The 15,739-nt window shown below is 36.0% G+C and overlaps 1 protein-coding gene and 1 pseudogene across 1 annotated transcript in view; one reads left to right on the top strand and one right to left on the bottom strand.

The window, feature by feature from the left end:
* TEX11 (testis expressed 11) overlaps positions 1-15,739 on the top strand; it is a 360,718-nt gene that overhangs the window by 176,548 nt on the left and 168,431 nt on the right. The window lies entirely within an intron of this gene.
* Positions 10,170-10,635, bottom strand: LOC133082510 (uncharacterized protein KIAA1143 homolog; annotated as a pseudogene).

Below are 15,739 nucleotides of genomic sequence, written 5' to 3'. Positions count from 1 at the left end.
CATGCAGGGTCTGCGTTGAGGCATGCGAGATCTTTTTGTTGCGGCACATGGGCACTTTGTTGTGGCGTGCAGGGCTTCTCTCTAGTTGTGGGGTGCAGGTTTTTCTGTCTCTAGTGCAGGCTCCAGAGCTCATGGGCTCTGTAGTTTGTGGCACGCAGGCTCTCTCATTGAGGCGTGTGAGCTCAGTAGTTGTGGCACGTGGGCTTAGTTGCCCTGTGGCATGTGGGATCTTAGTTCACTGACCAGGGGTCGAACCCGTGTCCCCTGCATTGGAAGGCGGATTCTTTACCACTGGACCACCAGGGAAGTCCCACATATGGCTTTTATTATGTTGAGATAGTTTCCTACCCTTAGCTTGTTGAGTGTGTTTATTATGAAAGGGTGTTGAATTTTTCAGATGATTCTTCTGCATTTGTTGAGATGATCATGTGATTTTTATCTTTCATCCTGTTAATGTGGTATATAACATTTACTGATTTTTATATTTTGAACCATCTTTACATCCCAGGAATAAGTCCCACTTGGTCATGGTGTATGATCTTTTTAATATGCTGTTGAATTTGGTTTGGTAGTATTTTGTTGAGGATTTTTACACTATATTCATCAGTGAAACTGGCCTGTTGTTTTCTTTTCTCATAGTGTCTTTTTCTGTTTTTGTATCAGGGTAATGCTGGCATCATAAAATAAGTATGGAAGTGTTCCCTCCTCTTCAATTTTTTGGAAGAGTTTGAGAAGAACTGCCATTAATTCTTCTTTAAATATTTGGTAGAATTTATGAGTGAAGCCATCAGATCCTGGACTTTTCTGTGTTAGAAGGTTTTTGATTACTGCTTCAATCTCTTTACTAGTTATACGTCTGTCAGGTTTTCTATTTCTTCATGATTCAGGCTTGGTACATGATATATTTCTAGGAATTCATGCATTTATTTCTTCTAGGTTATCTAATTTATTAGTGTATAAGTTTTAGTAGTAGTCTTTTGTAATCCTTTTGATTTCTGTGGCATCAGTCCTAATGTCTCCTCTTTCATCTCTGATTTTATTTATTTGAGTCTTCTCGCTTTTTTTCTTAGTTAACTATCTAGCTAAAGGTGTGTCTGTTTTATCATTTAAAAAAACCAACTCTTAGTTTCATTGAGTATTTTATTGGTTTTTTCTGGCCTCTATTTCATTTATTTCTGCTCTGATTTTATTATTTCCTCCCTTCTGCTAGCTTTTGGTTTAGTTCTTTTCCTAATTCCCTAAGTTCTAAAGTTAGGTTGTTGATTTGAGACTTTTCTTGTTTTAATGTAAGCTTTTATAGTTATAAATTTCTCCCATAGCACTGCCTTTTCTGTGTCCCATAAGTTTTGGTATGTTGTGTTTTCATTTTTATTCTTCCCTAAGTATTTTCTAATCTCCCTTGTGATTTCTTCTTTGATTCATTGGTTGCTTAAGGCTTGTTTAATTTCTAGAGATTCTGAATTTTGCAGACTTCAAGACTGAGAAACTTATCCTCCCAATACTACATTCAAAAGGAATTTATCACATAAGAGTGAGTTTGCAAATCAGTGGACCTATGACCTGGGTATGACCACAGATATGTTGCATAGGGATGCATTAATTGCCAGCATTTAACAATTTCACATAAAAATTTGGATTTTTGAGTTCTCTTGAAAAAATTGAAAAAAATCTGGAAACACTTGGTCAATATTCCCACTAAGCAATAATCAGTTGGAACCAAGTGGCAGTTGTTACCTTCAGACGTGGGACATGTATTCTCCAGTTTGACATAGTCCCCACAATGCCTTATTTTCTCCCATATCCTGTGCGTCAAGTTGTCATTTATCATCTTCTTTGTGTCATTATTCTTATAGCAGATATAAGAGGAAAATAAATGTTCATGGCATCCACATCTCTATCAAAAGTGAGGGAATGAAAGCTAGACTGGAAGGAAGTAAAAAAATATTCCTGTGTTTAATATGCAAAAAAGTGTGTTGGTATCAAATGAGTACAACTTAATAGCTCATTATGAAATGAAATAAAGTAGAAACTGGCTAGTATACACAAAAGCAGTGTAATGAAAGCTTATCAAATTCAATAACAGGACTGAAATTTCAACCAGGTTTATTTTGGAAAGTTAATAAAATAAGCTATCCTGTTGTGAAATGCAGTTATATAGTTTTATATTAAGGAAAACAATTGCCCAGGCATTAAACCCTTTTAAAGATGACAAGTTTACAAATGTGTGTCTACTGAGTGAGTCATAAAATGTATTCTTAAGTTTCAAGTGTAAATCTAACCAGAAATGCTGTTGTTTGGCATGTTGAAGGTATGACTGATAATTTATCAGACAGGTTGCTTTAAAAGAGTTATTTGTGGTGTTTCTGTTGCATGGACATATGTAATACTGCACAGTAAAGCATATTTACTTGTGGTGTCAATGAAAATTTTGATAAGACAGAACTTTTGAACATAGTACCTGTGTCGTGTAAGTTTAATGTAGATTGATCAAAAAAATTTAAGTGTGACTACAGGAGATATTTCTGCAATGGTTAGTTATTAGGATAAATCTTGATTTGGAACTTAAATCCAAGGTGTAAGTATTTTTTAAGAATATAAGACAAGTCTATTAATTATATAATTTACCAGGAAACACTGTGCTAAAAAGCTAAAAATGAAACATGTGGATGTAGTAATAACACATGTATACTGGATATTCTTCTGTGGCTTCAACAGAGATTATTGCTTTGCTGGGTGAATTTGATGCATAGTAGAGTAGTTGCCTCTACTTGTTGGAGCTTAAGGGGATGTGGTGCTGTCACAGGTTGGGTTGCCCTAGAAGCGGATTTTAAAGATGGAGATTAGTGTACAGATAATTTATTAAGGGGTGGTCTCAGGATCAACACCTATGAGGGAAAAGAAAGGAGGCAGGACTAGGTAAAGGGAGAAGTTGGGCTGATGTAAAGTCACCATAAGGCTTCAGCTTTACGCCATGGGATGCTCTGAAGCTGGGATGGCCATTCAGAATTGTCCTCCGTTAGGGTGAGAAAACCAGGTCTAGCCCAGTGTTTACTAGTCATTGGATGCCAGCTGCCTTGGGAAGGGGCCATAACCTTGGATGAGGTAGCTCTCTTCAGCCTAGGTAATTCCTAAAGAGCAACCTGGAAATAAATATTTTAGTGTTAAAGGGGAAATCTGGGTGATGCAGCACAACATTCATGACAGGTGCTAAAGAGATCTTTTTGAACTGTTGAAATAATTAAACTTATTCACGTCATCTACGGGAAAAACCTCTGCCTCAGCTCAAAGACTTGACCTCTGTGGTGAATATGACAACTCATGTAAACACTCTGAATCTCTCTACAAATGCAGTAAGTAAATGAATGTAAATTTAAATTCACATGTTCTTAGTGAAGTCGTTTCTTTGGGAAACTCATTTGGCAGGGACTAATCTGACTCACTTTTTAAAATTTATTTATTTATTCATTTATTTATTTATTTTAAACATCTTTATTGGAGTATAATTGCTTTACAATGGTGTGTTAGTTTCTGCTTTATAACAAAGTGAATCAATTATACATATACATTTGTTCCCATATCTCTTCCCTCTTGCATCTCCCTCCCTCCCACCCTCCCCATCCCACCCCTCCAGGTGGTCACAAAGCACTGAGCTGATCTCCCTGTGCTATGCGGCTGCTTCCCACTAGCTATCTATTTTACGTTTGGTAGTGTATATATGTCCATGCCACTCCCTAACTTTGTCCCAGCTTACCCTTCCCCCTCCCCATATCCTCAAGTCCATTCTCTAATAGGTCTGTGTCTTTATTCCCGTCTTGCCACTAGGTTCTTCATGACTCACTTTTCTATGCTGAAATTGGTTTCCAAAGATGGAAGTGATTACCTGAACTACATACTCAAAGTTTTGGACTTGAAGATTGAATTCTTAAGAATATGTTTTCTGATTTCCAACATTATAATAGTGAAAAATATTGTTTATTTTGCCTTTCTCAATTAATATTACTAATGTGAATAAAGAACTACAAATTGACCTGCACTATAGTGTGGTACTAAATTCTAATTAGACAAATATGGAATATCAGATGTAGTAGACACTAACTGCTTTTGGTCAGTCATCACTCATTCATCTACTTTCTTATTGATAACATTATCCAAATTTCCATTTAGGTATCTACTTCTTCCCTATCAGTATGCGTGGACATTGACATATTGGTGTAGAAGAAGAAGTTTTGGTTTTCTATTTCCAAATCAAGAAGATAATCAGTTTCAAAAGGAAAATTTGATAAATTGTTTATATTTTTAGATTTCAAATTTAAAATATAGCTTCTATTTTTTACAGGTTTGTACTATGTTAGCATGCTTGTACAATTATTCAGTTAATAATAAAGCTTGATTACATATCTGGCAGGTTTTTTTTTTAACATCTTTATTGGAGTATAATTGCTTTACAATGGTGTGTTAGTTTCTGCTGTATAACAAAGTGAGTCAGCTATACATATACATACATCCCCATATCTCCTCCCTCTTGCGTCTCCCTCCCACCCTACTTATCCCACTCCTCTAGGTGGGCACAAAGCACTGAGGTGACCTCCCTGTGCTATGCGGCTGTTTCCCACTAGCTATCTATTTTACATTAGGTAGTCTATATATGTCCATGCCAATCTCTCACCATCCCAGCTTACCCTTCCCCTCCCCAAGTCCTCAAGTCCATTCTCTACGTCTGCATCTTTATTCCTGTCCCGCCCCTAGGTTCTTCAAAACCATGTTTGTTTGTTTTTTTAGATTCCATATATATGTGTTAGCATATGGTATTTGTTTTTCTCTTTCTGACTTACTTCACTCTGTATAACACACTCTAGGTCTATCCACCTCAATACAAATAACTCAATTTTGTTTCTTTTTATGGCTGAGTAATATTCCATTGTATATATGTACCACATCTTCTTTATCCATTTATCTGTCAATGGACAGTTAGGTTGCTTCCATGTCCTGGCTATTGTAAATAGTGCTGCAGTGAACATTGTGGTACATGACTCTATTTGAATTAATGGTTTTCTCAGGGTATATGCCCAGTAGTGGGATTGCTGGGTCGTATGGTAGTTCTATTTTTAGTTTTTTAAGGAACCTCCATACTGTTCTCCATAGTGTCTGTATTAATTTACATTCCCACCAACAGTGCAAGAGGGTTCCCTTTTCTCCACACCCTCTCCAACATTTATTGTTTGTAGGTTTTTGATGATGGCCATTCTGACTGGTGTGAGGTGATACCTCATTGTAGTTTTCATTTGCATTTCTCTAATGATTAGTGATGTTGAGCATCCTTTCATGTGTTTGTTGGCAATCTGTATATCTTCTTTGGATAAATGTCTATTTAGGTCTTCTGCCCATTTTTGGATTGGATTGTTTTTTTGATATTGAGGGACATGAGGGGCTTGTATATTTTGGAGATTAATACTTTGTCAGTTGCTTCGTTTGCAAATATTTTCTCCCATTCTGAGGGCTGTCTTTTTGTCTTGTTTATGGTTTCCTTTGCTGTGCAAAAGCTTTTAAGTTTCATTAGGTCCCATTTGTTTATTTTTGGTTTTATTTCCATTTCTCTGGAAGGTGGGTGAAAAAGGATCTTGCTGTGATTTATGTCATAGAGTGTTCTTCCTGTGTTTTCCTCTAAGAGTTTTATAGTGTCTAGCCTTACATTTAGGTCTTTAATCCATTTTGAGTTTATTTTTGTGTATGGTGTTAGGAAGTATTCTAATTTCATTCTTTTATATGTAGCTGTCCAGTTTTCCCAGCACCACTTATTGAAGAGGCTGTCTTTTCTCCATTGTATATTCTTGCTTCCTTTATCAAAGGTAAGGTGACCATATGTTCATGGTTTTATCTCTGGGCTTTCTATCCTGTTCCATTGATCTATGTTTCTGTTTTTGCACCAGTGCCATATTGTCTTGATTACTGTAGCTTTGTAGTATAGTCTGAAGTCAGGGAGCCTGATTCCTCCAGCTCCGTTTTTCTTTCTCAAGATTGCTTTGGCTATTCGGGGTCTTTTGTGTTTCCATAGAAATTGTGAAATTTTTTGTTCTAGTTCTGTGAAAAATGCCATTGGTAGTTTGATAGGGATTGCATTGAGTCGGTCGATTGCTTTGTGTAGTATAGTCATTCTTTTTAAAAAAATTTTATTGGAATACAGTTGAGTTACAATGTTGTGTTAGTTTCTGCTGTACAGCAAAGTGAGTAAGTTATACATATACATATATCCAATCTCTTTTAGATTCTTTTCCCATATGGGTCATTACAGAGTATTGAGAAGAGTTCCCTGTGCTATACAGTACGTCCGTATTATTTATTTTATCTATAGTAGTGTGTATTCGTCAATCCCAGTCTTCCAATTTATCCCTCCCTCACCCTTGCCCCCTGGTAACCATGTTTGTTTTCTACATCTGTAACTCTATTTCTGTTTTGTAAATAAGTTCATTTGTACCATTTTTTTAGATTCCACATATAAGTGATGTCATATGATATTTGTCTTTCTCTGTCTGACTTACTTCACTCAGTATGAGAATCTCGAGGTCCATCCATGTTGCTGCAAATGGCATTATTTTGTTCTTTTTCCCCACAGGGGCTGCACCAGTTTACATTCCCACCAACAGCATAAGAGGTTCCCTTTTCTACACACCCTCTGCAGCATTTATTATTTGTAGACTTTTTGATGATAGCCATTCTGACTGATGATACCTCATTGTGGTTGTGATTTGCATTTCTCTAATGATTTGCGATGTTGAGCATCTTTTCATGTGCCTTTTGGCCATCTGTATGTCTTGGAGAAATGTCTGTTTAAGTTTTCTGCCCACTTTTTGATTTAGTTGTTTGGTTTTTTGATATTGAGTTGTATGAGCTCTTTTTATATTTTGGACATTTAACCCCTTGTTGGTTACATCATTGGCAAATATTTTCTCACATTCTGTAGGTTGTTTTTTCGTTTTGTTGATGGTTTCCCTTACTGTGCAAAAGCTTTTAAGTTTGATTTGGTCTTATTTGTTTATTTTTGCTTTTCTTTTGCCTTGGGAGACAGAATTAAGAAAATATTGCTATTATTTATGTCTGAAAATGTTTTGCCTATGTTCTGTTCTAGGAGTTTTACAGTGTCATATATTATATTTAGGTCTTTAAACCATTTTGCACTTATTTTTATATATGGTGTGAGCTTACTTTTATATATGGTGTTCTAATTTTTTCAATTTACATGTAGGTGTCCAGCTTTCCGATCACCACTTGCTGAGGAGACTGTCTTGTCTCCATTGTGTATTTTTGCTTCTTTTGTTGAGGGTTAATTGACCGTAGGTGTGTAGGTTTATTTCTGGGCTCTCTATTGTTCCATTGATCTATATGTCTGTTTTTGTATCAATACCATGCTGTTTTGATTACTGTAGCTTTGTAGTATTGTTTGCAGTCTGGGAGGGTTATGCCTCCAGCTTTGTCCTTTTTCCTTTGGATTGCTTTGACAATTCTGGGTCTTTTGTGGTTCATTATAAATTTTAGGATTATACGTTCTGGTTCTGTGAAAAATACCATGGATATTTTGATAGGGATCACATTAAATCTGTAGATTGCTTTGGGTAGTATGGCCATATTAACAACATAAATTCTTCCAATCCTAGAGCATGGGATATATTTCCATTTCTTTGAATCATCTTCAGTTTCCATTATCAGTGTGTTATCGTTTTCAGCATACAGGTCCTTCACCTCCTTGTTTAATTTTATTTGTAGGTATTTTATTTTTTTTGACGCAATTTTAAACAGAATTTTTTTAAACTTTCTTTTTCTGATATTTCATTGTTTGCGTAAAGAAATACAACCAATTTCTGTATGTTAATCTTGTATCCTGCTACATTGTGGAATTCATTTATTAGTTCTAATAGTTTTTGTGTGGAATCTTTAGGGTTCTCTATACAGAATATCATGTTATCTGCAAATAGTCACAGTTTAACGTCTTCCCTTCCAATCTGGATACCTTTTATTTCTTTTTCTTGTCTGATTGCTGTGGCTAGGACTTCCAATACTATGTTAAATAGAAGTGATGAGAGTGGGCATCCTTGTCTTGTTCCTGAATTTAGCAGGAAGCCTTTCAGCTTTTCACCATTAAGTATTATGTTGGCTGTTGGTTTGCCGTAAATGGCTTTTATTATGTTGAGATGTTTTCCCTTTATACCCACTTTGATGGGTGAGAGTTTTCATAATGAATGGATGTTGAATTTTATCAAATGCTTTTTCTGCATCTATTGAGTTGATCATATGTTTTTTTAAAAATTTTTCTAACTATATTTATTTTGCTCTTAGTATGTTAGGTACTGTTTTGGGTACTGAGGATACAGAGGTAAGACAAAGTCCCTGCCCTGAAGACTCCCACCTGTAAATGCTAAGACATACTAAAATTTACAGTAATTAAAGCAGTGGGGTGTTGGTACAAGAATAGATATAGCAATGATACAGATTAGAAAAAACCCTGGCTTGTTACAAGTGAGTATACATTAAAGATAGTACTAGGAATGGCTTCTGGACTAGTTTGTATAATTTAGAGCCTATTTCAGGACTCACTAGCCCACTCACATGAATCACTTTTGAGGATTCTTTACACTAGGTCTTAAAGTGGCTGAAAGATAGATGTGGCACCAAATTCATAACATGGAATCTCTGAAATTCCTAATTTCTGGCTGGTGAAGAATGGGATCTTGACAAGTCTCCAGTCTTGGTTGACTTGCAGTAATGAGGAAAATTGATAGGTAACATGAAAAACAGTTTAGCTTCCCTGGTCAATCAAAGAAAATGCCAGTTAAATATAACTATTAAACACCATTTTCAAAGCATCGAATTGAATGCATCATGGATGAGGTGACGTCGGCTCTTGTACATGGTATGAATAAAATGGTAAAAACCACCTAGGAAGCAATTTGAAAGAAAGCATGAAAAGCTTTAGAAATATTCAAATACTTTGATCTAGTAATTCTGCTTCCAGCAACTCATTCTAAGGAAATCATCAGAAATACACTTGGAGGTTTCTGTGCACACACATTCTACCACTGTATCATTAGGCTGCATGTGACAGAAACCTGACAGAGGCTTAACTAAGAGGGTGTTTATCCTCATGTATCAGTAAGTCCAAGGCTAGTACAGCAGCTCCTCCAGGCATGCCATCATGATCCAAGCTCCTCGAGTCTTTCCACTGTACCACCCAGAACAAGTGGCTGTCTTCTTCATGCCCCAGAATGGCTCTGGTACTTCTTGGTTTCATGTTTGTGCTCCAGGCAGGATGGAGAGAGGACAAAGGTTCACGCTTTCCAAATCTGTCCTTTTGTATCAAAAAACCTAGTAAGCAGACTTCCACTTGTATCTTTTTTTTTTAACCGTGTAATCAATAATAGTCACCATGTGATTCAGTAGATCCTAACTTGTATCATGGTCACCTGTATTAGATCCTTACTTGTTCAAGATCCACTTATATCTCTTAACTTACCAGAGCTGTCACATGGCTACCCTTAGCAGGAGCTGGGGAAGTATTGGTAAGTAGGCACATGATCATCTCCCTCATCCAAAGTGAGGTTCTGCTGAAGAGGAAGGTAAAACACAGGATCTGTTTAATTACAAAATCCTCTGTAGCTATTAATGTCAGGATTTTGAATTTTACTGACCTAGAAAAATGCTCGTGATACAATGTCAAGTGAGAAGCAGAACTGAGAACATACAGAATACAATCACAATTTTGTTTAGAAAAATATAATTTACATACACACACATCCCACACACAGGAAATAACAAAATGTTAGTGGTAGTTAATGTCTAGAGAGTTAGCAGTTCAGGTCAAAACGGTATTGATGGATAGATATGTTTTATCTTACTGAATGTTTTCTGTATTTTCTAAATTTTCTCCAATGAACTTGTATTCTTTTTTTTTTCTTTTAATGTTTTATTTTTATTTTTTGGCCACACCGTGCAGCATATGGAATCTTAGTTCCCCAACCAGGGATCGAACCTGTGCCCCCTGCAGTGGAAGCATGGAGTCTTAACCACTGGACAACCAGGGAAGTCCCTGAACTTGTATTATAATAGGAAAAATAGATGTTATTTTAAAAAATACCCAGTATGTTCTTAAAGAAGACGAAGTCCAAAATATTTATTTACACTTATTCATTTTCATCTTCATTGTCAAGAGAAGGGAGGCTACTATTTTTGATTTGCTTTCGTGAGTTTTTTTTAACTGAACCCTGCTTATTTATTTCATCTTCTTCATTTGTCTTCTTCTTTTTTGAGCTTGCTGTTAAACTGGAATATTTTTCATCTGAGGAATGCTTGACTGGTTTTCGATACATAATTCTTCTATCAGCTGATTCTTCATCTGCTTTGGCAGCCTTTATTTCTGTTTTAATTTTCATGACTTCTTCAACTGATAGGTCTCCCTTTTTTAAAACCACCACTTCGGGCTGTTCATCTTCTTTGTCACTGTGATCACCATCTTCACCTGGGAGCTGAAGCTGGATTCTCTTGGTTTCTACTGTGGGCCCTTCCTCGTAGCCGATCCGTTCCCTTGAAGCGGGCCAGGAGCGCCGGCTCGGCTGGCCGCACGTACGGCACCTGGTTCCGCTTGCTCATAGCTGCGCTAGGGAAAAACAGGATCCCCCTGCCGCCTGGAGACTGTACAGAGCGATCATATGGTTTTTGTATTTTCTTTTGTTAGTGTGGTGTATCATATTGATTGATTGGCATATGTTGAACCATCCTTGCAACCCTGGAATGAATCCAGCTTGATCATGGTGTATGATCCTTTTTATGTATTGTTGGATTCAGTTTGCTAATATTTTGTTGAGAATATTTGCATCCATATTTATCAAAGACATTGGCATATAATTTTCTTTTTTTGTAGTGCCTTTGTTTGGTTTTGGCAACAGGGTGATGGTGGCTTCATAGAATGAATTTGGGAGTGTTCCCTCCTCTTCAGTCTTTTGGAATATTTTCAGAAGGATTGGTATAAGTCCTTCTTCGTATGTTTGGTAGAATTCCCCAGTGAAGCCATCTGGTCCTGGACTTTTATTTGCAAGGAGTTTTTTTTTTTAATTATACATTCTATTTCACTTCTAGTTATCTGATTTTTCTTGACTCAATTTTGATAGGCTGTATGTTTTTAGAAACTTGTTCATTTCTTCTTGGTTGTCCAGTTTGTTGGCATATAACTGTTCATAGTATTCTCTTATGATTTTTTATATTTCCACAGCATTGGTTATTTCTCCACTTTCATTTCTTATTTTGTTTATTTGGATTCTCTCTCTTCTGTTGTTCGTGAGCCTGGCTAGAGGTTTCTTGATTTTGGTTATCTTTGAAAAAATAGCTCATGGTTTTATTGATCTTTTCTGTTGTTTTTTATCTCTATTTTATTTATTTCCTCTCTGATATTTATTATTTCCATCCTTCTGCTAACTTTGTGTTTTGTTTGTTCTTCTTTTTCTAGTTATTTTAGGTGGTAGATGATATTTTTAGGTGATATGTTGTTTGAGATTTTCTTTTTTCTTGAGGAAGGCATGCATCAATATGAACTTCCCTCTTAGCACTGCTTTTGCTGCATCTCATTAATTTTGTAAGGTTATATTTTCATTATCATTTGTCTCAAAGCATTTTCTGATTTCTGCTTTGATTTCATCATTGACCCACTGTTTTTTCTGTAGCATATTCTTTAGTCTCCATGTGATCATTTTTCCCCCCATGTTTCTTTCTGTGGTTGATTTGTATTTTCATACCATTGTGGTCAGAAAAAATGCTTGAAATAATTTCTATCCTCTTAAATTTGTTGAGCCTTGTTTTGTGTCCAAGTATGTGGTCTATCCTAGAGAATGTTCCATGCACACTTGAAAAGAATGTGTATTCTGGTTTTTTTGGATATAGTGTCCTATAGATATCAATTAAGTCCAACTGTTCTGTTGCATCATTTAGGACGTCTGTTTCCTTATTGATTTTCTGTCTGGAAGATCTGTCCATTGATGTCAGGGAGTACCAAAGTCTACTATAAAATTGTATTCCTGTCAGTTTCTCCCTTTATGCCTGTTAGTATTTGTTTCATATATTTAGGAGCTCCTATATTGGGAGCATATATGTTAAAGAATGTGATATCCTCTTCTTTTATTGATCCCTTTATCATTATATAGTGTCCTTCTTTGTCTTTCTTTATGGACTTTGTTGATCTTTTTTTAATCCATTCAGTCATTCTATATCTTTCAATTGAAGAATTTCATTCATTTACATTTAAAGTAATTACTGATTGGTAAGGACTTCCTGTTGCCATTTTGTTAATTGTCTTCTGACTGTTCTGTAGATCCTTTGTTCCTTTCTTCGTCTCTTGCCAACCATATATGTCCAAATATAAAAGTATGGGCAGGGGCTTCCCTGGTGGTGCAGTGGTTAAGAATCCGCCTACCAGTGCAGGAGACACAGGTTCAATCCCTGTTCCGGGAAGATCCCACATGCTACGGAGCAACTAATAAGCCCATGTGCCACAACTACTGAGCCTGAGCTCTAGAGCCCACGAGCCACAACTACTGAGCCCCACATGCCACAACTACTAAAGCCCGCATACTCTAGAGCCCGCATGCCACAACTACTGAGCCTCATGCTGCAACTACTGAAGCCTGCTCGCCTAGAGCCTGTGCTACACAACAAGAGAAGCCACCACAACAAGAAGCCCGCACACTGCAACCAAGAGTAGCCCCCGCTTGCTGCAACTAGAAAAAGGCTGTGCGCAGCAACAAAGACCCAACTCAGCCAAAAAATAAATAAATAACTAAAAATTTTAAAAAAATTTTAATTAAAAAAATAATAAAAATAAAAGAATAAAAGTATAGGCAAAGGAAAGATAATGGCATATTCCTGGTGGCAGTTCATATAATTTATTAGATCCTAATTGTAAGCATTTATTTTCTCCATTTCTTTAGCATATGTAGAGAGCTCTCATAGAAGGAAGAGGAATCAATTAAAAGTGATTTATTAAAAAAATAGTGATTTATAGTAACTTGAATTAATGAAGACAATGTGGAAGTTAAATCACTTTCCTTTGAATCACATCTATCACCATTGTTATTGTTGTGACCCTGAATGTTATTTTCAAAAGAAGTCAGTGGAATACAATGGGGAAAAACTCTGCAGTCAAACGGACCTGGGTTCAAATCCTGAATGCAACTTTTGGTTATGTAACCTTGAGTCCATTTTATGTGTTTTTCTCCTTTCTGAGCTTCAGCTGCAAAATGAGTATGATGCAACACACTTTATGGTGTTTTATAAAAGTTAAATAAGATAATGTGTATAAGTTGCTTAGCACAGTACCCAGCACAGAACATATACTCAATTAATATTTGTAACCTTTCGTTACTGACTCTCCTTATGCTGGAATGAAAAAGTTTCCTGAAAGCAGATAAAACATTGTCTTGTTTGTAATAACAGTGTCATGCCAGTAAATATTCCACATCTGTAATGTTAGAAGAAAATTGGGCTTTGCATGGCCAGAATGGTTTTATTAATTTATTATTATTTTTCTCTAGAATCAGCGATAGAAAAGGCCGTTTCAAACTTGAGACTTTGTTTCCCTTTCATATAGATTTCTGTATAGTAAATCTGTATTAAATGATTTTATATCTATCAATATATCCATATAGTTGTTTTCTGATATTAGGGTAGGGATTTTTTTCCTCTTTTTTTGGTAAGTGGTGAAAGAGAATACTAGGAGAAAATGGATGGTAAGCATCTAAAACTTAAACAGAACTTTATGCAAAGCCTTCTGATTCAAGATAGTTGACTAAGCATTGAACTGGCAAAAACTGAAGTTTCATTATATCAGGTGTTGCTGGTGGGAATTTGAATTTTTATATGCACCCATTGGTGTTTCCAGGTTGCCAGCTTCTCCAGCACCTACCCTTTTGGAGGACAAAGTAACAGCATCAAAATATAAAGTGCTCATACTCAGCAGTTTTACTCATTTGTATTTTTATGTGTTACTTCATATGTTTACAAGGATATTTTCTGGAGCGTTGTAATAAGAAAACATTGAAACATACAGATGGCCAAGAAGCATATGAAAAGCTGCTCAACATCACTAATTATTAGGGAAATGCAAATCAAAACTATGAGGTACCACCTCACACCAGTTAGAATTGGCGTCATCAGAAAATCTACAAACAGCAAATGCTGGAGAGTGTGTGGAGAAAAGGGAACCCTCTTGCACTGTTGGTGGGAATGTAAATTGATACAGCCACTATGGAGAACAGTATGGAGGTTCCTTAAAGAACTAAAAATAGAATTACCATATGACCCAGCAATCCCACTACTGGGCATATACCCAGAGAAACCCATAATTCAAAAAGACACATGCACCCCAATGTTCATTGCAGCATTATTTACAATAGCCAGGTCATGGAAGCAACCTAAATGCCCATCGACAGACGAATGGATAAAGAAGTTGTGATACATATATACAATGGAATATTACTCAGCCATAAAAAGGAACGAAATTGGGTCATTTGTAGACACATGGATGCATCTAGAGACTGTCATACAGAGTGAAGTAAGTCAGAGAGAAAAACAAATATCATATATTAACATATATATGTGGAACCTGGAAAATGGTACAAATGAACCGGTTTGCAGAGCAGAAATTGAGACACAGATGTAGAGAACAAAAGTATGGACACCAAGGGGGGAAAGCGGCTGGGGGTGGGGGTTGTGGTGTGATGAACTGGGAGATTAGGATTGACATGTATACACTGATATGTATAAAATGGATGACTAATAAGAAAATAAACATTAAAAAAAAGAAAACATTGAAAGTATTCTGAGTATCATCAATAGAGAAATAGATAAAAAGAGTAAAGTATCTCTATACTATAAAATACTATGTGGCAATTAAAAAGAATGAGGTAAATCTATATATAATGATCTATATGACATTGTTGAGAGGAAAAGAAGCAAAGTATACATAATACATCATTTATGTATTTTAAAACTATGTTTCTGTAGGTATAGATGTGCATATAAATGCATCAAGAGGAGTGGTTATCTCTGAGAAGGTGACTAGGATAGGGTAGAAGTCCAGGGAAATTTCAGCTTTATTTTTATTTTCATTTAAAAAATTTTTTATTGGGGTATAATTGATTTACAGTGTTGTGTTAGTTTCAGGTATACAACAAAGTGATTCTGTTATACAAATACATACATCCACTATTTTTAGATCTTTTCCCATATAGGCCATTACAGAATATGGAGTAGAGTTCCCTGTGCTATACAATAGGTCCTTATTAGTTATCTATTTTATATATAGTAGTGTGTATGTGTCAATCCCAATCTTCCAATTTATCCTCCCCCCACCCTTATCCCCTGGTAACCATAAGTTTATTTTTACATGTGTGACTCTTTCGGTTTTGTAGATAAGTTCATTTGTACCCTTTTTTAAGATTCCACATATAAGTGATATCATATGATATTTGTCTTTCTCTGTCTGACTTACTTCACTCAGTATGACAATCTCTGGGTCCACCCGTGTCACTGCAGATGGCATTATTTCGTTCTTTTTTATGGCTGAGTAATGTTCCATTGTATATATGTACCACATTTTCTTTATCCATTCATCTGTTGATGGACTCTAAGGTTGCTTCCATGTCCTGCCTATTGTGAATAGTGCTGTGATGAACACTGGGGTGCATGTATCTTTTTGAATTATGGT

The sequence above is a fragment of the Eubalaena glacialis genome, chromosome X, assembly GCF_028564815.1.
Source record: "Eubalaena glacialis isolate mEubGla1 chromosome X, mEubGla1.1.hap2.+ XY, whole genome shotgun sequence".
In the NCBI taxonomy this organism is placed as follows: Eukaryota; Metazoa; Chordata; class Mammalia; order Artiodactyla; family Balaenidae; genus Eubalaena; species Eubalaena glacialis.
Note: the sequence above shows the minus strand (reverse complement) of the source record. Positions and strands in the feature narration are given on the sequence as shown.